The 21709-nt window shown below is 45.7% G+C and overlaps 2 long non-coding RNA genes across 6 annotated transcripts in view; both read right to left on the bottom strand.

Annotated features, from left to right (window-relative positions):
* Positions 1 to 935: 935 nt before the first annotated feature.
* Positions 936 to 9620, bottom strand: LOC111922656 (uncharacterized). 4 transcript variants are annotated; one of them, XR_015284324.1, is made up of 5 exons: positions 8113 to 9620; positions 7535 to 7678; positions 6550 to 6719; positions 3024 to 3136; positions 936 to 1239 (listed from the first exon to the last, which is right to left on the bottom strand). It is a non-coding gene; the product is annotated as an uncharacterized LOC111922656 (long non-coding RNA). The 4 variants fall into 4 exon arrangements; XR_015284322.1 differs by lacking the exon at positions 8113 to 9620 and adding an exon at positions 7921 to 8059; XR_015284323.1 differs by lacking the exon at positions 8113 to 9620 and adding an exon at positions 7921 to 8059 and having other exon boundaries at positions 7535 to 7673.
* A 9155-nt stretch (positions 9621 to 18775) lies between these two features.
* LOC111922671 (uncharacterized) overlaps positions 18776 to 21709 on the bottom strand; it is a 58321-nt gene continuing 55387 nt past the window's right edge. For both annotated transcript variants that reach the window (XR_015284295.1, XR_015284294.1), the window contains one exon: positions 18776 to 18894. This is a non-coding gene — a long non-coding RNA (uncharacterized LOC111922671). The remainder of the gene's footprint in view (positions 18895 to 21709) is intronic.

Here is a 21709-nt window from a genome sequence, read left to right as displayed (position 1 = left end):
GCTCTTTGGGTTTGTGGTGGTGTTTTAGCGACAAAGAGTTAAATCCAAACTTTCTTCCCTCTTGTCGTCCCGTCCGCCCCCCTGCCCCCCCCCCCCCCAAAAAAAAAAAAAAAATTGAGCCTGAATTGTATAAACCCCAAGCCACGTTAAAAGTTCAGGCATGTGGGGCTTTTCCCTCTGTCGGGGCTTGTCTGCAGGAGGTAGAGGGGATCTTGGACGTCTGTCCGAGCTGTGCAGGTCACTGAGGAATCAGGGGTTCTCCCCCTTCCCTCCACCCCCGCTTCTCTCTTTCTCTTTTAAGGTTTTTTTTTTTTCTCCCCTGAAAGGGGGACGATGACTTGAAGGGGGGCAGTCAAAGTGGATAGGCATTTTCCAAATGTGAGCTTGTGATGGAGGGAGTGCTCTCTCTCAGCAGGATTGAGTCTGTACTCACTTTGAAAGGCAGACAAAAAAAAAAAAAATCCCATATAACAAATACTAAAGGAAGAAAGGCAGTGAAGTGAGAACCTGTGAAGACTAGAGTCCCCCTGAAACTCAGGCTCACCCAAAGCTTTAGCAGAGTGTTTTGCTTCTCTCCCCAACAGTTATAGGATGAGCATCACAAGGCTATAGCACAAATAATCAGGTTCCATTCCATTTTGCATCTCTCTCTCTAACAAAGCTGAGATTAAAAGCCAAAATTCGAGCACAGCCCTTGCAGAGTTGTTGAATACTGCCAGTAGATATGTTTCCCACTCACATGTTGAAAACTGTACCTTCAAACATAGGCTTGTTTCTGATAGCTTGCATTTTTTCAGCTTTAAGGGGGAAAAAGCTAAACAGAACTTTTCTGAATTGTTCCTATTGCACCTATCCCTGGGTGAAAAGACAGCATTACATGAGCTCTGTACCTTCAACATAAACAGGGAAGGTTTAGCAAGACAAGCTCACTGGCATACCACAATGGAGATCTTTATTTTAGACTTGGGACAGTTCAAACCAGTTTGACACCAGTGCTGAGCACCAGAAAGTATGTGGTTTGGAACAAACTTTCCTTCACATAGTGTGAAGTGGATTGTCAGGCTTGATGCCAGATGCTTGGTTACTTCAATGTCCCCTCGCTGCCTGTCTTGCAAGGCGCAGGATACAGAGGAGAGTTTCCATCTGCAGGGACAGTGCTTTCATATCAGAGCACTGCGCCATGCCCTCCAAAGTCCAGGCATGGGGTCCCAGCAGAGCTATTTCTTCCTCAAAAGAAGCCTAAGATGAGAAGGAGAAAAATGGATTAGAAAGGGGGAACAAGCTGGGGACTGTTACCCTCCCTGGTAGTAGGCCTGCTCTTAAAACACAGTGTCAAGGCACTGCGATACGCACGTGAAATGACAAAGACAGATGCTATTTCTTCCTGAGGTCCACATGGAGTGGAGAAAGTCAAAGGGTTGTTGACTGTCTTGCGTAAGGGGCCATTCTTTCAAACTGAAATGAATTGATTTTAAAAAGCAGGGACTGGCTAATGGGAGACCGGGTATGTCTGCTATATTTATGTGCATCAAACTGAAAATTAAACAACTCGAGGGAATGTGGGCTGTATAAACATTTTATATATAGTAACCTTTTTGTTATTAGTTTTGGAAATACTTGGAGCTACTTCCCTGACACCGCTCCGTACAGCTGACTAGACAGCATTCAGTCTACACTACAGTCAAGCAGGAACTGTTTGCTCAACAACTCCAGGTCCCATTTTCAACTGGAGTACTAATGTACACCCGGAGCTGGTTGCATAAATCCAGATAGCCTGATGTATGTAGACCCTTCCATCAAGCAGGCAGATAAAATACAAAAACTAGCTGCATGACTGTAGAGTTTTGGGCAGGAGGCTCTTTCTGAACAGGTTGGCTTCGTTGTTTGGATTTTTCCTCCCTCTGTGTGAGTGTTCATGAGGATACTCTGAGGATGAGATTGGTCTCATCTCTTCACCTCCCCTCCACATTCAAAACATTACAAATATTTGCCAGGTACAAAAGATATGAGAAGTGCTGGGCATTGATCATTATTATATCCTTTCACTGGCAGAAAATGGGCCCAGGATAGGAGAGATTAAATTAATCTTTCTACAAAAAAAAAAAAAAAAAAAAAAAAAAGAGTTGATAAAGAATTGTTCTGGAAAAACATACATTTCTTTCATCACCTGGAGCTCTCATTCAAAACAGGGGTCTGTCTGCCTTAGTGGGGAATTTTTCAGAGAAATCTAATAGATATTTGTTTCAGAGTCCACATTAAAGCTACAGATCAAATGTAAGGTGCAAATTTCTCCGTTTGTTTCTCACTCTCACACATATGCATCCACACACGCATGCAAACATGCACTCCCTTCTCTTCTTAAAATAATAACGCATCTCTCCCCAGTTCTCTCACCTTTTCTATTTTATGCAGATCCATACTCAGATGTGTACCAAAATTTTTAACTCAGTTTGCTGAAATTGCCTAGATTGTCAAGGAAATTAAACTAAACAAGGAGCTGTGCGAAATGTTGAACTTTAAATACCATCCACTACCTTGAGAAGAAGAAAATTAGTCAATAAATGCTCAGGTTTCTGCTACTTTTAGATTATCATAATTAAAAGAATAATTTTATTCGTTTCTTTATTTTTTTTTATCCTGATGAGAATCCCCTTATGCTAATATGTGGGTATTTGAAAATAATGCCCTTTCCCTTTTGATTTGGTACTGAAGGACAGGGTTACAGTGTCTCCCCTACATGTAAATGCTGTATAGGGATGCGTTTTGTTTTATGAACAGTGTGTGTGTGTGTGTTTCTGTGAATACCAGGCAAGGCTACTATATCATTCTCAGTAGCCCAGAAGAGGCATGTTTTACCTGAAGAACTGGGCTTGGGCTGGGTGCTGCTGTTGTTCTGGGTTTGGTTTTTAATTGCCCTGCCTATTCTCTCAAGTCAATATTAATGCCATACAGCACGGCTGAGGCCAGGGCTGAGTGAGCCCCGTCATTAACAATAGCATAAACAAAGGAAGGGGACCAGTTACCTTGACATTCGACGCCCGCTTTGTTCCCAAGCTTCCAACTGCATCCTGAAGCCCATACAGGGAAGTATTGCCTACGGGAATGAATAATCCACTCCAGCTATTGTCCCAATCTCCTGCAAAACAAAACAACACAACCAAAACAAAGATGACAACACACCCCAGCTCCGCAAGGAGTCTGCGAATGGTTTCATCCCTTCCTGCCTTTCCCCACGTTTTCCCTGGCCACTCGTGTTACTGACCTGCTCCCCACAAGCGCTGCCCACCGTAGCCCACAGGCGCATCCTAATTTGAGCAAGCACTCCGGCTTTCCTATTCCCCAGTTTTCTGGGGGCGTGGGGTTGGGGACACCCCCTCCTGTGCCTGCACAGCCCGGCCGGATCCCTGCAGGGTCCGGGCCGCCCTCGGGGAGCTCGGCGTTAGACGGGGCGGCCCGCCGGGCTGGGCTGCCCTCCGGCCTCCCGGGGCCCGTCTGCGCACAGGGCAGCGCGACACCTCCACGCACCGCTGTGGGGATGCGAGGGGCGAACGCGACCCTCTGTGTGTCTGTGCGTATCCCCATTGCCCTTCCAGCTTCTCCCTCCCGGGCCCGACCCTGCCCTCCCTGTCTGGGAGCTCCCGCTCCGCAGCCCCCCGTGTCTGGCAGAAAATCCCGGAGGGGCCTCCCCTGCTCACGCCCAGTCCAAGGAGCCTGCATGGAGTGGGAACATCTCTTTCCTCTGACAAATAATTAAGTTCCCTGAACTGACTTTTTCTTCCCTTTCTCCTACAGTCCCGTGCTGGCCGTCGGAGCAAGGGACGGGCAGAAGTCCCCCTAAGCTCGTGGGTGTCTGGTTCGATCCCCTTCTTCCCCTGACGGAGGGTGACACGGGCCAGAGCACGGCAGCGCTGCCCTGGGCTCGGCCTCGAGCCAGCCCCCCTCGGAGGCAGCTTTTGCTCCCGCTGCGCTCGGAGCGGGGGAGCCAGTTCAAGCCCCAGGAACCCTGCGCCTTCACCCGGTTCTCCGGGAGAAGATGAAGGAGACTTGGTAGCATAGCCCAAGGTAGAGAGAGGCCTGAGGAGACATTTACATCGATCCCATGCAGCCAAATCCATCCTCGCATCGTGCCTCTGTGTGGGGAGAGGCATACGGAGGGTAGTGAAGGAGGTGGTTTGAACTTAAAGCCCTTGCTGCAAAGGTTAATAGCTCCCTCGTCAAACGCTACTGTGCCGAAAAGCGAGGAGAAGAGGGTGGGGGGGGGGAAAGAACATCAACATTACTGCAAATTTCAAAGCACTGAAAATAGCTCTGAGAAATCCCGAGGATCTGCCACCGGTCCTTTTTTTTTTTCCCCGGGACATAGGCATTAGGGAAAGCTTTTCTGGGATGTGCTTGTGAGCAAGGCCAGTGGGAGCGGCGGCTGCCTTTGGGGGCGAGCCGGGTGCCGGGGAGGGGGGCTGCGGGCCGGCGCCGCCCCCGCCTCCCCCCCATCCCCCGCACCTGCAGCCTCTGGCTGCGCTGGGGACCCTGCTGCTGCTGCCGGCTCTGTGACCATCCCCCCGGGCTGTGTCGGGAGCAAACCCACTCCCAAATCCTCCCCCCAGCCCCGGCCCCCGGGCCGTGTTCCCACCGGGAGCCGCGGCGGCCGGGCAGGGGCCGGCCCCGGCAGCCCTTTATGCTCCGCGGTCAGCAGCCGGGTTGTGGGTTTGCAGCTGCATGCAAATAAATCCCCGGCAATAATCTAATGCGGGTGCTGCCCCGACGACAAAGTGCCGACACAAACGCAAGTGCTTTTGTTTGGTTTTGACCACCTCGGTCTCGCATCCAAGGAAAATAAATAAAACTAGAGAGGGAGACGGAGAAAGTTGCTTAATATGGGTGTTTCATCCAACTAAACCTGCTTTTGTGATCTACGAGAACCGAAGATTTGTATCCTATACCTCTGCGAGACCCGCACCACCACCCATCCCAGCTGGAGAAAACGATTCCACCCGTGATGAGCAGGAACGAGGTGTCCTGTCAACCCGACCGACCTTATCTATTACGTTCACACGCATCTCTTCCCACAATTTTCAATTAATTACAGCTGCATTCCATATAGGACGGGGGGGTGGGGTGGATAATTTAGCGCACTATCTTCTACTGCAGGTAAAAGGGATTTTGTTTGTTTTACTTTTCTCCAAGAAAGGTCCGTTTGCACATATAGAGCGGGGTGGTTTGGTTTTTCCTTGCTCATCTTAAGCAAAAGCTGAATAGAGTCAATGGGATGAAGAGGAATTAAAAAAAAAAAAAAAATAGCGACAGAGGGGGGGAGGAAGGGGAAGCCTTTGAGAAGGAGCTGGAGTGAGAGAAGGAAAAAAAAAAAAAATCAAACCGCAAAAAAACCCCAGCAACACAATTCCAGAGAGGATGGGAGGGAATAGAGTTTCCCAATTGCCTTTCTGCGGACTGGCATAAAAAAAAGTCACATTGAAGGCTGGGGCGGGGGAGAGCTTTACTTTTGCGAAGTGTAAATCTCTAAGGACAAGCAGGACTTGATGATGCCTGGTGCCGCCCGCGACGGGCTCAGTCCCCGGGGTGGCCGGAGGCCAAGGGGTAGGCAGGGCAAGGGTGAGTCGCCCAGCCCGGGGAGAACCGCCAGTTCTCCCTCTCCCATCCCTAACTTTTGTAAGGAGGGGTCATTATCATTGTGGAAAATCCAGTTTCCCTGGCAAAAGACGAGAAATTTATCTCCAGCCAAAGTTCCCACTGAGGGTACGGGCAGCCGGGGCGCCGCCCCCGGCCCAGCCAGGTCTACCCCAGCCGTCTCCCGGTCCAGCTGAGCCAGTGCCCGCCCTGCTTTGGGGTTCCACCCCTCTTGGAGGGGACGCTGCCCTGCAGCCGCCGCGCTGGGCACACACGGGCCGCCCTGTGACCAGCCGGCCAAACGGCGGCCCTCGGGCCTCCCCTCTGCGCATCGACCCTGGGAGCTTTCCCAGGCTTTGCCCGGTTGTCTCACGCCTCGCTCATCCCCAGCTTTCCCCGCTGAGCCCGCCCTGCACCCCTAGCAGGCAGGTCCCGCCGGCGGCGGGGCTCCCCGGCACGGCAGAGAATAGCCCTCCCCTTGGCGTCTGGGCTGCCCGTCTGCGCGACCCGGCTTTTCCTGCCCTCTGCCCTGCGGCCGCCCCTCTGGCCTCCCTGGCATTCACAGAACCCTGCCCAGCTGTCGCTTGTCCCCTCGGGGAGCTATTTTCCTCTCTTCCCCAGCTTCCCTCTCCCCAGATGCTCCTCACTCGGGACGCAGTCTCCCCCCCGCGAGAGGACTCTGTGGACCCCTTCGGACTCGCTGCCCACCGCTGCCTCCTTTTCTCCGCCGCCAACACAAAAGCCCTGCCCAAAGCGGCCAAGCAGAGACTGCACAGCAAAGCCCACGCCCGCTGCCCTCCCCGTAATGCGAACTCCTGAGGGGAATCTCCCTGCGGGGCTGCGCTCCTAAATCCTAGACTCTCTTAATCTTTGCAGCTTTTGGTAGGAGAAAGAGGAGTTTGTCGTCTAAGTTGTTCCTCGCACCTTTGTGTGACCTGACGCGGGCACCGGGACAACATTTCGCCGGTTTCTGCAACCCAAGAGGAGATCTCTGAGCAAGGGGGCCGTGGGCAGAATCTCCGGATCACCCTCTTCTCTCCACCCCACGCACAGCCTTCTCGCCTTCGTCTTTGAAACTGTGTTCGAAACAGCAGCTGAAACACAATTAATTGTAACTGATTAACACGGATCAGTTTCGCCTCCAAAGCACTTAAAGTCAATTCAGCAGCCATAATAATAATTAATTCATTAATAAGTGCTATTGGTGCTTCATCACTAACGCCAAGAAAAGTTTCCCTGAAAAGTACAGGTGGCAGGGAGTGTTAAAATGAAAACATTTGCATGCAACTTTTTAACCAGAAGGGAAAGCACTTTGGTTATATTTGGAGACATGTGTCTCACACATTTCCCCCTTTTTTTGTAAACTATGTAAGAATAAACATTACAGCTCTGGGCTTTTAATTTCTCCAGATGGAATCATAAAGTACCTAGTAGATTTTTGTTTTATATATATATATACTATACAATTGAGGACACATGTCTGCTTTTCCCGATGAGGACCGAGAAGCAACTTAATTTGAAGGCATAACTACTGAACCACATTTTGAATAACACACTCGAACAAGTTCACTTTAAAAGGCAGGAAACCACTAAGAACAGAGCACTGAAAGTTGCTCCTTCCCATTTGAGCTGCAGTGGGAGTTCACCAGCCTGACCTTCCCATACACTTTGTCTCTTCGCGCACACGTACAGAAGTACACACGGTGGCAGGGTGCCTAGCTGTGCAGGGGGCTAGCTGTGGAGGGGGCTTTTCCAAAGCATTCACATCCCGGAAAGGCTCCCCCCGCTCTCTGTAGCCTGAAGAGACTTCCCGGGATCCCACCCCCGGCGCGACGGAGGAGTCCTCAGATCCTCGGGTGACGTGGAGGTCTCCTCCTGCCCCCCCGGCTGAAGCAAGGGCTCCACTTACCCTCCCGGCGCTCTTCTCCGCTCCTCACACGCACACTTGCGCACCCAGCAAAGCGCTCTCCTGAAGGGCAAAAAGAGGGAGGAAGTCTGGAAACCTCATTGATCTTAGGGATCCAGGCTTGCTGAGGGGGCAGGAGATCCTAGGCTTGGAGAAAAATAATAATAAATTGTTTTGAATTGTTTCTTAAAATCCAAGGGCAATGGGTTGGGGTTTTTTTGTGGGTTTTTTGTGGGTTTTTTGTTTTGTTTTTTTTTTGGAGGGGAGGGGGGTGGGGGAGGGATGTTGGTGATGAAAATTACCAAAATACCCTACTCATCTCCCTAAATAGGCTCAGTCTCCCGCTTTCGTCTCCCCAGCTCCACCCCCCCTCCCCCTTTCTGACTTACATGTGTTTAGAGCAATGGCAAGGAGCTCTCAACTACAGCCCTGGCAGAGGGAGCGTTTAAAGTGGGGATGATTTACTCCTCCAGAGCTCGGGTCCCGCGTGTGAGCTCCCAGCCCCGTGTCAGCTGGGCACTGCCGACAAACAGCCTTAAATATGCATAAGGAACAGTTCGCTTTCTTAAAGGAGAACTTACCCCACCGGAAAGTTCACAGCCCGATGGCAGGCACGGGAGGGGGGTGCTGCGGTGGCCTTTGCGCCGGGACAGCCCTAACCCCTTCCAGAGGTGATCGCCTGCACGCTCAGCGGCAGGGCCGGGGACAGCCAGCAGCCTGGCGGCTGGGGACCGGGCAGAGAAGCGTTGACTGGTCTGTCATGGATTAGCGAGTTGAGGATCAGCACTTTCATGCACCGACCTGTCCCTCCTGTCCAAAGCCGGGATGGGCGAGGGGAAGAGCCGAGAGCTCAGGGCAGCCTCGCTCCGGCGGACCCCCGTGGCAGCCACTGACCGGCTGCCCGAAAACCTGTGGGGTCCTACACCGAGGGGAAACGTGGGGCTGCCTCCAAACAAGAAAAAAAAGTCGGGGGGTAAGAGTGGGACTGATTAAACACCCAGCCATCAGAGCCTAAGCAGGCTGTGAACACCGCATGAGCAGCTTTTTGGAAAGGAGAAGTAATGCGGGGGAAGGACGAGAGACTGCCCGAGGGTTTGCCCCCCTCCCCGGTTGGGAACCGGCCGGCGCCTCCTCCCCGCTCCTGACGGGATGTTGTCCCGGTAGGAAGCACGGCTCCGCCGGGCCCCCGCTCGCCCACTTGGCCCCGACTTTGCCCTGGTGGCTCCCGAGGGCCATGTCCCGGCAGCCGCCGCGGGGCAGCGGGCAACCCCCGGCTCTCCCCGCGGGAAAGGGGCATCCCGACGCTGGGAGCCGCTTCCCCCTGGCCCATGGCGGGGCCGACTCCCCGCGTGTCGGACAATAAGAGGGTTATTTCTTTTATTATTATTATTCTTTCTCCCCTCGCCTCCGCACACGTGGTTGTAAAGTCTGTAGCGCCATCTAACGGGAGGCGGAGGCCGGGCCGCTGCGCTCCGCCCGGCGCAGGGGGAGAGGGGCTGCCGTGGGTGGGCAGCGCTCTTGGGAGCCAGGAGATGCCCCCGCATGAGGAAGGGCGCATCTCCTGCGCAAAAAACCTGCCCGAAAGGTGCTCTGTAGCCCGGCCGGGGGCTATCCTCCAGGAGCTTCCCAGGTTTTATTGTGTCGTTGTAGCTGTGGAGAGCTGGAAGAGCTACCTCTGTTTTGGGTGGGAGGCTAGGGAGGAGGAATGAATAAATTCCAGCAGAGTCTGACAGACTTGAGGGTGGAAGGAGAGGACCTCTCAACCCTTTGAGGTTGACTTCTTTCCCTTTTCAGGACCCACGTTTGACTTCTTTCCCTTTTCAGGGAGGTCAGGGAGGGCCCCGGCCAGCTGCTGCGTCTTACAAGTGAACAGGATCCCCATTCTGCTGCTTTAGTATCCCAAGAAGCTTTTTGTTTCCAAAATTCTTGAGCATATGCTAATTTTTACGGTTAAATTATGATGCTGCCCTTCTGACAGGGCACTTGAGCCGTGCCTCTGTCCACATCCGGAAGGGAGGCATCTGACTTGGTCACCCCAGTTCCGTCAAGTCACTGCATTAGCTGCCCAGATTAGGAGACTTTGCACCCCAGGCCTGTGACATGAGGAGTAAAAAGAAAGAAAAAGAGACTCTCCACAATGTTTGAGCTCATTCAAGGTCACTTGAATTCAAGGTCAGTCTCTACAGGTGCCTGCCTCACTTCAGCCCTTGCCACCTCTAAGGCTTCAAGTAAGAATTAGAGAATGGCAGGTATTTCTGCTGAACAGAATGTAAGTTTTTCTTTAGGATTGAAGTTTTCCTTTTTTCTGCTTCTGCGTTTCTGTTACAGGTACAGAATGTGAACTAAGTCTTCAAATACACATACCAGTTTTACTGTGTTTATTTAGTCTTCTTTACATGCATGTTGGCAGGGAGTCCCAAAGAAGCACAGAAATCTTTCTGTCCCTACCTCAGGTCATAAAATGGTGCTGTAGCCTTTGGCTAGCAACAACTGTATTTACATGAGCCACTCAAATGATATTTATTTTTCACCCCAGGTCGTCCAATGCCTTTGGATGTCACTTCTGCATGTGGCAAATCCTATGTCACTTAGATGGCCAGGCTAAATTTGCCCAAGTGATTTTGGCAGATTAAGTACCTGAGCATCACTGACATTGATTGACTCTGAATTGCCACTACTAAGGCCCAAGTCCTGCATGAGGTTTTCACTTCCTCCAGACAACAATGGGAGATAAAGGCTTAAACTAGGGTTACCAATCTAAATTTTTTGTTGCATATTTAAGACCTCAGTCTTAAAGCCTGTACTGAAATACTCAGATTCTAACTCCCTCCTTATTTTGGTGTAACATCTGAAATACCTTTGATGGCACCTGCATCATTTGGAAATTGGATTCATCCACCTACATTGCCTATGCTTCTGAACATAAGAACAACTAATCATTTTGAAAAACCTAGATCTAAAAATTCAACTCTAAAGTCCCCTAATAGCCAGAAACCAACATTTTAGGTGCTCTTTCCTGCTTTATTATATGGAGCAAGAACTTCCTACACACCAGAAGGAACTTTAAGTGTAAGGTGACCAAGACTTTATCCTTTCTAATTGTGCTGTACCACAGGCCACTATATAAACCAGACAATTAAGCAACAGTAATGACTGCTTGATCAATACTTAGCTGCTTGGTCAAATTTTATCGGGTTTTGCATTTTCAGAGGTGAAAGTGTGAGTCATAATTCCTGTCCCATGTCATTTTCTGACACTCTGTGAGCGCCAGCAATTAAAAATAACACAAGTTTATTCCAGTATCAAAATAAGATTTGCACATAAAAACTAAACTTCACATGAAAAAAATGAAATAGCATACCATCACTGATCTGGTTTTATCAACGAGAGAAGGTAATGTGTCTAACAACAGACATAAACAGATTTTCATTCTTGACTCTGGGAATGCTCCTCTTCTTCAATGATTGGGAGGAAGGGCAATTTCTATCTATGATGAAAGGAAAATGCATTTTTGGGTTTATGGGCAATAGACAGCCTCTAAGATGTCTCAGAGTAGACATGAAAAATGAGACATACTCCTGTTCATTAGCCACCTAGGAAGGGTTAGGCTAGTGATGTTTATGGCTGGTTCCACTGAAGGATTTACATGTCTTAAAAGTTAGTTGCCTCAGCACTTGAATTTTAAGTGCGTTTCCCTAAGACTGGCATCCTTGATGTTGTGTTTGGCATCACAGGCTCACTATACTGTGAATTCAGCAGGTGTGTACAGACAAGTCTTTTGTGCCTTATCCAAAGCCATACTGTCCAGCAAAGGACAGGAACAGGGCAGAGAAGCCCAGGATTGCGGTTACATTGGGAAATAGCAATTACGGGTTTCAGCTGAGAATATTTTTTAAACTAAGAAAGGAAAAGTTTTTCCTCCACTTCTACATGAACAGTAATGAAAGAACAGCTACCCAATGCCTTTCAAATGGAGGATTCCTCATGCTTTACCTCACAAGGACTGCAAATCCAGAGGAATGGCACCTGGCACATTTTGCTGTCACAACTTCTAGCTTAGGAAGGGTCCTCCTGGTATTGGTGGTGGAGATCTACTTTGACCTCTACAGTAGCAGATAATAATTTGTGTCTATTGGGATTGGACATAAAGATTGTAATTCAATCTAAAATATGACACCTATTTTCTCTTACTATATAATCTAGAGTAACTTAGGGGTTTATTACTCAAAGGAGTTAAGCTTTGGTTTCTAAATTACTTCAATGTTCTGAGTTTTCTCATACTTGAAAAATTAGAACAGTTCCTTGAGCTAATTTAACACAATGCATTTCCCAGGTCAGCCCCAGGAGGGCCACAGGCAGGATTGTGAAGAGGCAAGTCAGAGGTATCTTTCACTGTACAGCTGATGGGGCTGAGCCCATCATAAGCTTTTGAGTTCAAATTTCTGAAGCTGCAGTGGCAGGTTTCTGTTTCTCCAAAGTCCTTTGATCAGTTATTGGTGACTTATGTGATGAGCCTCTGGTTTTTGGCAGTTTCCTTTGTTTGTTTGTTTGGTTGGTTTAGTTTTGTTTTCTGCGGGGTTATTTTGATTCAACTGAAAAAACACCTCTGTCAGAACCAAAGGCTTCTCTCATTGTTCTTCCCATTCCAGTACAGAAAGACAAGGGGCCAAACCAATTTGGGGTTCTTCTAGTAAAGCAAGGAACATACTTATTCCTTTGTACGAAATTGAAGCAACTTCATCCACTTGAAGTTATTCAATTAAAATTGGAGTAGTTTTCAGAAGTGCTAGGGAATAAGTAGACTCAGCGGGTTCTCTGTAATTCACAATCCCTTCATGTAGATGCCAATGTTTTGACTTGGCTGACTATCTTTAATATTTGGGTTTAAAACTTTTGGCCAATGTGTTCTGTTTCCTTAGGGCCCTCTAATCTTTAACTTTTACCATAGAAAAATCTTAATGTTTTCAAGGTTCCACCTTTCTAGCAATATGGTTTGAATCAGATACACTGCACAGAGACTATTTTGATTTTAAAAAAGAACAACCTTATCGTTTTATTTCTGCAGGTATGAATAAAAATCTGATGGATCTTATGTTTAGAGCTTGCCTTCTCTTGATAGCAGACAGCATGAGGACTCTGATATGGATCAGTGATACAACATGTTTTCCTTCATTAGAAACACAACCCCAACATTAAAAACAGCCTGCTGAAGAATCATATTCATTTAGTAATCATGTAATTTCACAATCAAGAGGTTACTATCCCTCCCCCTACCCCGGCCTCCCTTTAGAACTGCCCATTTATGGATAACATCTGATACCAATAAGTTCATGATACCTATTTCTAAAAGCAATGCCTGCAGTTCAAATGGGGCTTTAGCAGTTGAGTTATCAGATCCAGCACTAACTGCAGATGGGATTTATCTTCACTAACTTTAGCCATATACTAGTTAATGTGTAGGCCAAGTCTTGGCTCCCTCTGCATTCAGTGGAGAAAGACGGAGGGCAATTCGTGCCAGCTAGCTTAGGCACCTACTAAAGGGAGGGATGAGTCACCTTTTGAAGTTGCCTGCACGGCTCAGTCAATTATAGCAGGCAGACAGGCAGTTAGCTTAGTTATAGCATATCTGACCAGATGGCTGAAGTTAGGGGAGATGGGTCCTGTTCTACCTATCTGTAGGCAGTGTGGATAAGGACGTGCTGCATTCAGCACTGCCTCAGGGTTCAGGACTAGTCAAGGGGTCCTGTTATCCCTGAGTGTTAATGTGTTTTGCCCATAACAAACAATATCTCTCAGATAGGTTCAGGAAAAATGACCCCAGCCTGTAGCTCATTTGATCAATTTACAGTGATACCAACTGAAATGCATTTTTATTTTGGCACCCTTTGCTTGCAATCCAGGCTGGAAAAATTCTTAGAAACAGGTCTTACAGTTTTTTCATGACGGGGTGAATTGAACCCTCCCTTTTGTTCAAATATTTTCTGCAGAAAAACATGAATCTAGGAGCCAGGCATTAAACAAAACAAAGACTTCCAAAACCCAAACCAAAACCAGGCAGAAATGCATATAGGAACACCTTTTCATATGGTTGCAATGGACTGAAATATAACCCTTTACCCATGTCTGGCACACAGAACTTGTATAGAGTTAAATCTACACCATGATACACTCAATTTTTTCCCTTGCTTTCCAGTTAGCGAGACCCCATCAAGCAGAAGGCATGAAGGCAAGGGAGATGGGGGACTAGGAAGTGGTAGGAGAAACATACATGCACCAAAACGTTTCATGTGCTACACTCCGAGGCATCAGCTGGAGCCAGGTGGTGGTGGTGGGATCAGTCACATTTACTTTGGGAGGGCATCAGGCTGAGTCAGTCTGCAGCACTGGGTTGGAAACAATTGTCAGAGCCATGGTGTAGACCAGACAGGTGAATCTCAAGAGTGGAGGATGACACAGAAAATGGCTGGCTAACAGGGGCAGAGGCATAGCTAAGCACCTTCAGAATAACATATCTGGGGGAAAGAGGAGGGCAGCTGTTACTATTATTGAAAATTTCTCTCCAAGGACCTCTCTGGAGAAACAGCAGAAGCAGATGGACCCTGTGGGCAGAGAAGAAAATACCTACTTGCTCATCTGTAAGGACTTCATATATATGATCCCAGTGAAGCCATTTGATATCTTCCTATGGCCTCTTGCAAGAGGAAGAGCAAGTCTTTAGCTCTGCAAGTAGGTTTAGGTTCAAACTTGCAAAGAGCAGCACTGCATACACATGAAATGGAAAGAGACAAATACCATAGGCAACTTTATTTTCACTTTTGATGATGTTTGACTAGCAGGTAGGTAGTGAATGGGGCTTTTTCCCTATGTAGGACATAGCCAGTCTGAATATTTCAGATGGCAAAGTTCAGCTGAGTAGTCAGACAAATCTGAGAAAGATGTTTTAAATTTTCCATGAAAACCCACGTTCTTCCTCTTATATGACTCAAGCTTCAGAATATGGCTCCAAATTGAAATGAAGAGTTTTTTCAAGATTTGTGTCTTTCAGTTCATGTTTGGCAAACTAGCAATAGTTTGGAACTGAAAAGCTGAGAGAAGATTTACTAAACACTGAAGGAGACCTGCAGACTTCCTTCATTATACAAAGCTCTCCCTTTAATCTTTCCCTCAGATATTCAGCCATGGTTGAGCCCACAAGACTAACTTGGACTAGCAAGATCTCTTCTTGCCACAAACACATAGATTTGCTTTCAACTGATGACTTTAACAGCTAGAAAATATTTTTCTGCTTTTGTTGATTTCTTGTGGTTGGCTTGTATCTTTCTTCTTGTATTTGGGTTTTTTGTTTTTTTTTTCCAGCTTAGAAAGACAAGTTATTCAGGCCTCTTCTTGTTTCCTACTGTTCCACTTCAAGGTGGATATTAAGGAAAGGGTTTTCACCCAGAGAATGGTTGGGGCCTGGAGCAGAATCCCCAGGGGAATGGTCACATCACCAAGCCTGACAGAGTTCAAGAAACATTTGGACAACACTCTGAGGCACAAGGTGTGATTCTTGGGATTGTTCTATGCAGGGCCAGGAGTTGGGCTTCAGTGATCCTTGTGGGTCCCTTCAAACTCAGAATATTCTGTGATGAGCCTATGATTCTAAGTTATGCCATTCACAGAGTATTCTGAGTGGGAAGAGACCTACAAGGATCATCAACTCTTAAGTGAATGGTCTGTAGAGGGATCAAGCCTGCATCCTTCGTGTAGTCGCAGTTCTGCGCAGCTGAAATCAAGCTTTCCTAAGCATGGGTACTCAGAGCTGCACACAAGGTCTCCTTAAGTTTTCTGCTAAAGCATTAACACTTTCTGATATCTGTCTCACTGGATTTTAGTTGTTTGTTTTGATGTCTGGGTCATACTGTGGCATAAGAATTACTTTGCATATCAGGGCCAGGTATTTGTGTTTACTTATAAGCTTGGAGCACCTAGGGGAAATTGTACTGCTAGTAGTAACTTTGTATTTACATTTTTTGTTTAATCTTTACCAGTTTTCAGAGTCTTGGCATGTTTTTATTCAATTAATGATACCTCTAAATGCCTCATCTTAAAAAATTTAAAGTCTGTACTAGTATCATGATCACTTATGAAAATATGAAACAAGATTTGTCCCTACACTTAGTTTGATGTGCTTTCCTAATTGCTTCTGTCCAGCCTTGTGATGCTTTTTTTTTTTCAATGGTTTCTGTATGCCATGAGCCAGATCCTTACTACACACACAGTTTTTCTGCAGAGCTCCAGCTAACAAATAGCATCTTCTGCACTGCTGTGCCAAACACTGTAGTGAAACACAGGTGAAGAGCATTACACTGTTCACCTTGTGTAGGATATCATCCAAAAAAGCTTAGGAAGGCTGTGGTGTGATCTTTCTTGTCACATTTAAGTCCATTCCTTGCCTAAGACCTGGTCTTTCTTTTAAAAGACAGAACCTAATGTACTAGCAGTTCTCTTGAAGTGGTTACACAGCTAGGCTTTCTCTTTTGTTTAGTACACAGATTCCCAAAACTTTTAGTTGCTCAGACCTGTAGAAGCTGAGGGCTTCTTTCACATTTTATTGCCCACACTCTGCAATCCATCTGATTTCAATAATCAGTTCCAAAAGTTTACCAAACTGCCCTTTTGAAATACAAAATCTTATTAACAGACTCAGTTATTTGTTCCATTTAGTTAGGAAGTGTCAGCCCCTGATTACTTGAACCAAGGTCTCTTTTTTTTTTTTTTTTTTTTTTTTTTTTTTTTTTTTTTTTTTTTTTTTTTCTGCACCTATCTATTACCAAAACCAAGTCTCCATCAACATTACTTTTTAATGGTTCTGGAAAAATTTGACATTTACTGGCTATTACATCCATAAATATCTGGACTCTGACATTTTTAGTGGTGGTTGTTCTTGATCCATATTTGGGAAGGTAAAAATTTCCCTGCATAATACAAGCTCAATAGAACTTATCTCTCTAATGGCATCACTGATGCCTTCTACACATAACCAGAACAAAATCAAGGGGCTTGCACTGTCCAAGTGCTCTCCTTTACCAGCCCAAATGGTTAAAACCCAAAATGTTTTTAACTGGAATAAATTCTGGTTTTTGCATGCTATCCTTTCTGAACATCTTTCTTTGCAGTGTTTCATATCATTAATACACAGTTCTCTGCCACCACCTTCACCTTTACCTCTGCTCTTCTGAATAATGCATGTGCTTGGAGACCAGTGTTCCAGCTGTGACTGCTATTCTGTTCTGTTATGAGCGTGTACCTGTCCCACCTAGTGCCCTGCCAGCTTATTATATGCTCTTCCCCTTTTTGGTACAGATATTGTTCTTAAAATTTTCTCTACCCCATAACCACAGTTTTCTCAAGACCTGAACCTGACACTCACTGTATTGCCACCTTGGAAGCAGTTGTCTTCACAGTTTGTGCTTTCTTTATTCTTATTTCCTGCCATTCTGATCACTTAAATTTCTCTATCCTTTGGCATACCCTCACATACCTACTTTCTCCTCTGGTGCTCTATGGGCATGTGGAGATTATTCAAGTCTTTGACTCTTTACCCTTCCTTTCTCAGTTCAAAGCTCTGCTTATCAGTTCTGCCAGACTTGCTTCCAGAAGGCTGTTTCCACAGCTGCTTAGGCAGAGTCTGTCCTTCAAAAAGGGTCTTCTTTCAATAAATACATCCCAATGGTCAAACACTGCCAGTCCTTTGGCTATCTGTTGATCTTTCTTAAAGCACTCTTATTTTTGGCCTTTTTTAAATTTCCTATAGTAAATTCTAGACCCTAGAATAAATTATTAATTAAATAAGCCACATTAAGAAAGGAAAACTAAAAAATATAATGGCATCAATCCAATCTCCAGTTGTAAAAGTAAACTCCCTAATGCAATAAGGCAGCCTAGAGAGACAAGTGAGCAGCAACCACAACCAGCAGTGAATATTCTGTTCCAGACCCCTCAGGTCTTCCTGTCTATACAGAAAGTTTTGCCGTCCTTGCTGTGTCTGTCAAAAACAAGAAAACAAATGCCTGAGGTGGACAGAAAAATATCAGGGAAAAAAAGAGCATTTTTGCTCGTTTATTTATTATTTTATTCATCAAAACAGTTCCACTGGGGTGGTTCTGTTGGCATTATATTAGTGTAGGTTTGCTGGAAAACCCTTTCACATGTGATAGACACAGTCTAATGGAATAGAAGAGGGCAGGGACTACTCCATGTCTGTTCTGCTTTGGAGGGTGATTCAGCAGGGGAGGCTTTTGAACCACATCAGTTTTGGGTAGAAATGAATGTGATGTGAGAAAGGGCAGGAATAGCCCCCAGAGAATTAAAAAAGGCTGCAGTGGATGCCATCATGGATGTTCTCTGCTCACAGAACTACCTCAGATATCAGCACTCCTGAGCCACAGGCTCAACAAGCTCAGCAACAACTTCTGACAAGCTTATATTTTGCTTATGCTAGACTATAAAAAAACTTATGAGTGGCTTCATAACAAAGGCAAATAGGTAAGGAAAAACACATGCAGTTGTAATGGAACCTGAAGAAGCAAGGTAGTCACTTGATTTGGGGAGACAAAACACATTCAAGCTTTGCTTTCCCTTTTCATTCTTCCCTCTCTGCCTCCTCCTTCATGCCCACTCTCTTTTAGCGCTTTTCTCTTTTCTTTTCTTTTCTTTTCTTTTCTTTTCTTTTCTTTTCTTTTCTTTTCTTTTCTTTTCTTTTCTTTTCTTTTCTTTTCTTTTCTTTTCTTTTCTTTTCTTTTCTTTTCTTTTCTTTTCTTTTCTTTTCTTTTCTTTTCTTTTCTTTTCTTTTCTTTTCTTTTCTTTTCTTTTCTTTTCTTTTTTCTTTTCTTTTCTTTTCATTTCTCTTCTCTCCGAACCTCTCCGAACCTCTCCGAACCTCTCCGAACCTCTCCTCTCTGAACCTCTCCTCTCCTCTCTGAACCTCTCCTCTCTGAACCTCTCCGAACCTCTCCTCTCTGAACCTCTCTGAACCTCTCTGAACCTCTTCTCTCTGAACCTCTCCTCTCTGAACCTCTCTGAACCTCTCCTCTTCTCCTCTCTTCTCTTCTCTTCTCTTCTCTTCTCTTCTCTTCTCTTCTCTTCTCTTCTCTTCTCTTCTCTTCTCTTCTCTTCTCTTCTCTTCTCTTCTCTTCTCTTCTCTTCTCTTCTCTTCTCTTCTCTTCTCTTCTCTTCTCTTCTCTTCTCTTCTCTTCTCTTCTCTTCTCTTCTCTTCTCTTCTCTTCTCTTCTCTTCTCTTCTCTTCTCTTCTCTTCTCTTCTCTTCTCTTCTCTTCTCTTCTCTTCTCTCCGAACCTCTCCTCTCCACTAAGACTCATATTTCTGTGGAATATAAGATGACATGGTTGATCTAAACTCACAGTAAAATTTGATTGAATGAAGTGCAAAAATGTATTGGCACTACAAGCAGCTTTGTATTGTAATTAATTCAGAACTGATGTGTGAATTCAGAAAAAAAGCCACAGTATTTCTGAAAATGCTAGCCTTTTTTTTTGCTTGGTGGGATTTTTTTTTATTTTTTGGTTTTTTGGGTTGTTTGTTTGTTTGTTTTGTAATGTGACAATTCCTGTTAGTTAAAATACCACATAAAGAGTCAAAACAATGTAATTTTGTACATGATCATCATAATAAGCACATGTTATAAATATTGAATAAAGTTCTGTGAGGAAGCAGCCCCCTTGGTATTTGGAGTTATGCCTTTAGGTTTAACAGTAAATTAAGTGAAAGGAAGTGCTGGCTAGCAGGAGTGAGTAGTTTTCATATCTGGTCCAGTTACCAGTTCACACTGAACTTCAGAAAAGTGATTTCAACTCTCACTATCTGTAAAGTCAGAAATGTGCTAATATTTTCTGTCTTCCTGGGCTTGCAGAGGGTTCTTAGAAAAATCCACAACACACTGACATACATGTAAATCACAGCTGTTGAATAACTGTGATCAGCAAGGGAATGGACCTGCGAAGACTTGAAGTAATTTGGCCATTAACCACATTTCAGTCAGCTATCTCTCTCTACTCAGAGACTACTCTGCTTAAATGGGAAGAGCAAGTTTCAACCAGAGTGCTGGCTCCCAGGGCTGCAGGTAAAGGGCTGTATGGTCAGCCAGGTGATGTGCTGGTCTTGTCTCTTCTAGCCCACCTGAAGGGAGGCTCTGGACATCTGCAGTCAGCTCCAACCCTCAGCGTCCACCCCATTTTCCTCCCCTGCTTTCTGCTGCCCAACAAATGTATGGTTAAGCTGAACAGTGAAGATCAGAAGTTCAGAGAGGCTGACTCTCTCTAACTTTAGCTTAAACACACCACTGCAGCTTGGTGAAGTTTAATTCCTTTGGGTGGCTCCAAAAGTTTCCAGCTGCAGGATTTTCCTCCGCACTTTTTCCTAGGCAGAACATAACCTACTTATTTTCACCTTTAAAGGCCTCGGAGGAACAACCAAGCAGAAAAAAATAAATCCATCCATCTATCCATCCATCCATCCATCCATCCATCCATCCATCCATCCAAACTACAAAGATACTACTTCTGTCACAGCTTGTTCTCTAGCTGCTAATCACTAGAAGATATGAGAGTGTGTCAGAGAACAATGGCTGCATTTTTTGGCTTTGTAATTTTTTCTAAACATCTGCTATTCGTCACCATCAGAAGCAAGAGTCTAGAGGGATGTTGGTATTATCCAGTATGACCATTCCTATATTTTGATATTATGTTCTGATAATTTGGCCTTACACAGCCTCAGGAAGCCAAGACATGGTAATATCTGGGCAAAAGGGCATGAATCAAACATTGCTGTCAAAGCCTATTCACTAATATTTTGGAATAAGCACATAATAAAAATGATGAAGAATCCACCCTTCAGCTTGGCTGTTTGCTGCAAATATTATAAGGGTATTAAACTAAACAATGGCTTGTACTCATCTGGCTCTCCAGATGTTTTCTATGACTCTTATTTTCTATCAATCAGTTAACCATGGTTTTTGCTTTCCTTAGCAATGTATTTCCAAATCACAATCAAAGAAACTAACGGCAAATAATAAGGGCTAGATTGTATTTGATTGCTGCTAGTTGCTCATGGGAAAGGAAACTACAAGAAACACTGCCAATCCTTCACACTGGCAGACCAGCCAGGAACACTTCCAGCCCCCCTGACTGCCCCCGCAGTGCGCTCCGTGCCAAAGGGGCTGAACAGCGGTCGCGTCTGATGGGGAGACCCTATGGCTAGCAGTGGAGGGAGACGTGCCTGATTGCTACACAGGACAGGAGATACAGAATAATTTATTCCTCTTTCCACTCAGTCCTTTATTACAGCCTGCCCAACTCACTCAGAGACACAGCAGGCTTCAGTCATTTAGTCTATCAGTGGCTGTTTTTAGCCTGGCTCTATGAGCAAGCACAGCTCATATAATTGCTCTGTGTGCGCGTGTGTGTGCAGAGTTGTCTAAAAACTTGTACTTTTGTACCCATTGGGTAATTGTAGCTGAACCTGGCAGAAAGGTAGAGGTTCCAGAGATAATCAAGCTGGTAAGTTTTTGCAAATATAGAAAACTGAAGAGTTTTTCTACTGATGGAAAAGCTGAAGCCCACGCTCAGTTCTCATTTCACACAGAGAGAATCCACCTGGGAAAGAGACTGGATGTATGTGAAGGAAAGCTTCAGTCAGAGCTTATACCTTATTAGATATAAGGGAATCCACTCCACAGCCAAGGCTTCTCTCCCCTATGGATTCTCCAGTGTCTGATAAGGGCAGAACTCACAGTGCAGCAATAGTATAATTCATTTAAAATGTCAGTCAGCCATGAAACACTAACTCCATTGGAAACTAGGCTTCCGGAATAATTCTGGTATTCATGGAAATACTTGTTCCCTCACATACTGCAAAGCTCCAGGAGGAATTATGGGTGTTTCTCCATTGCTTCCAGTCTCCAAGCTAACTCTCTCAGAACTATCTCTGTCCAACAGTAGACTGGGTCTTTCTAGCTCCCACAGCCTCTGGAGACTTCAGAGAGGAAAGTTGTACTTCACTTCTTCCCTCAGAGCCAGGCTCATCAAGCATAACTTGTCTGAAGAACCTTATTCACAAAAGAGCTCCCCGTTCCCTTTTAGGCACAGAAGGGTATTAAAAAAAAAAAAAAAAAAAAAAAAAA

The sequence above is a fragment of the Cyanistes caeruleus genome, chromosome 3 (genome assembly GCF_971803275.1).
Source record: "Cyanistes caeruleus chromosome 3, bCyaCae1.hap1.1, whole genome shotgun sequence".
In the NCBI taxonomy this organism is placed as follows: Eukaryota; Metazoa; Chordata; class Aves; order Passeriformes; family Paridae; genus Cyanistes; species Cyanistes caeruleus.
Note: the sequence above shows the minus strand (reverse complement) of the source record. Positions and strands in the feature narration are given on the sequence as shown.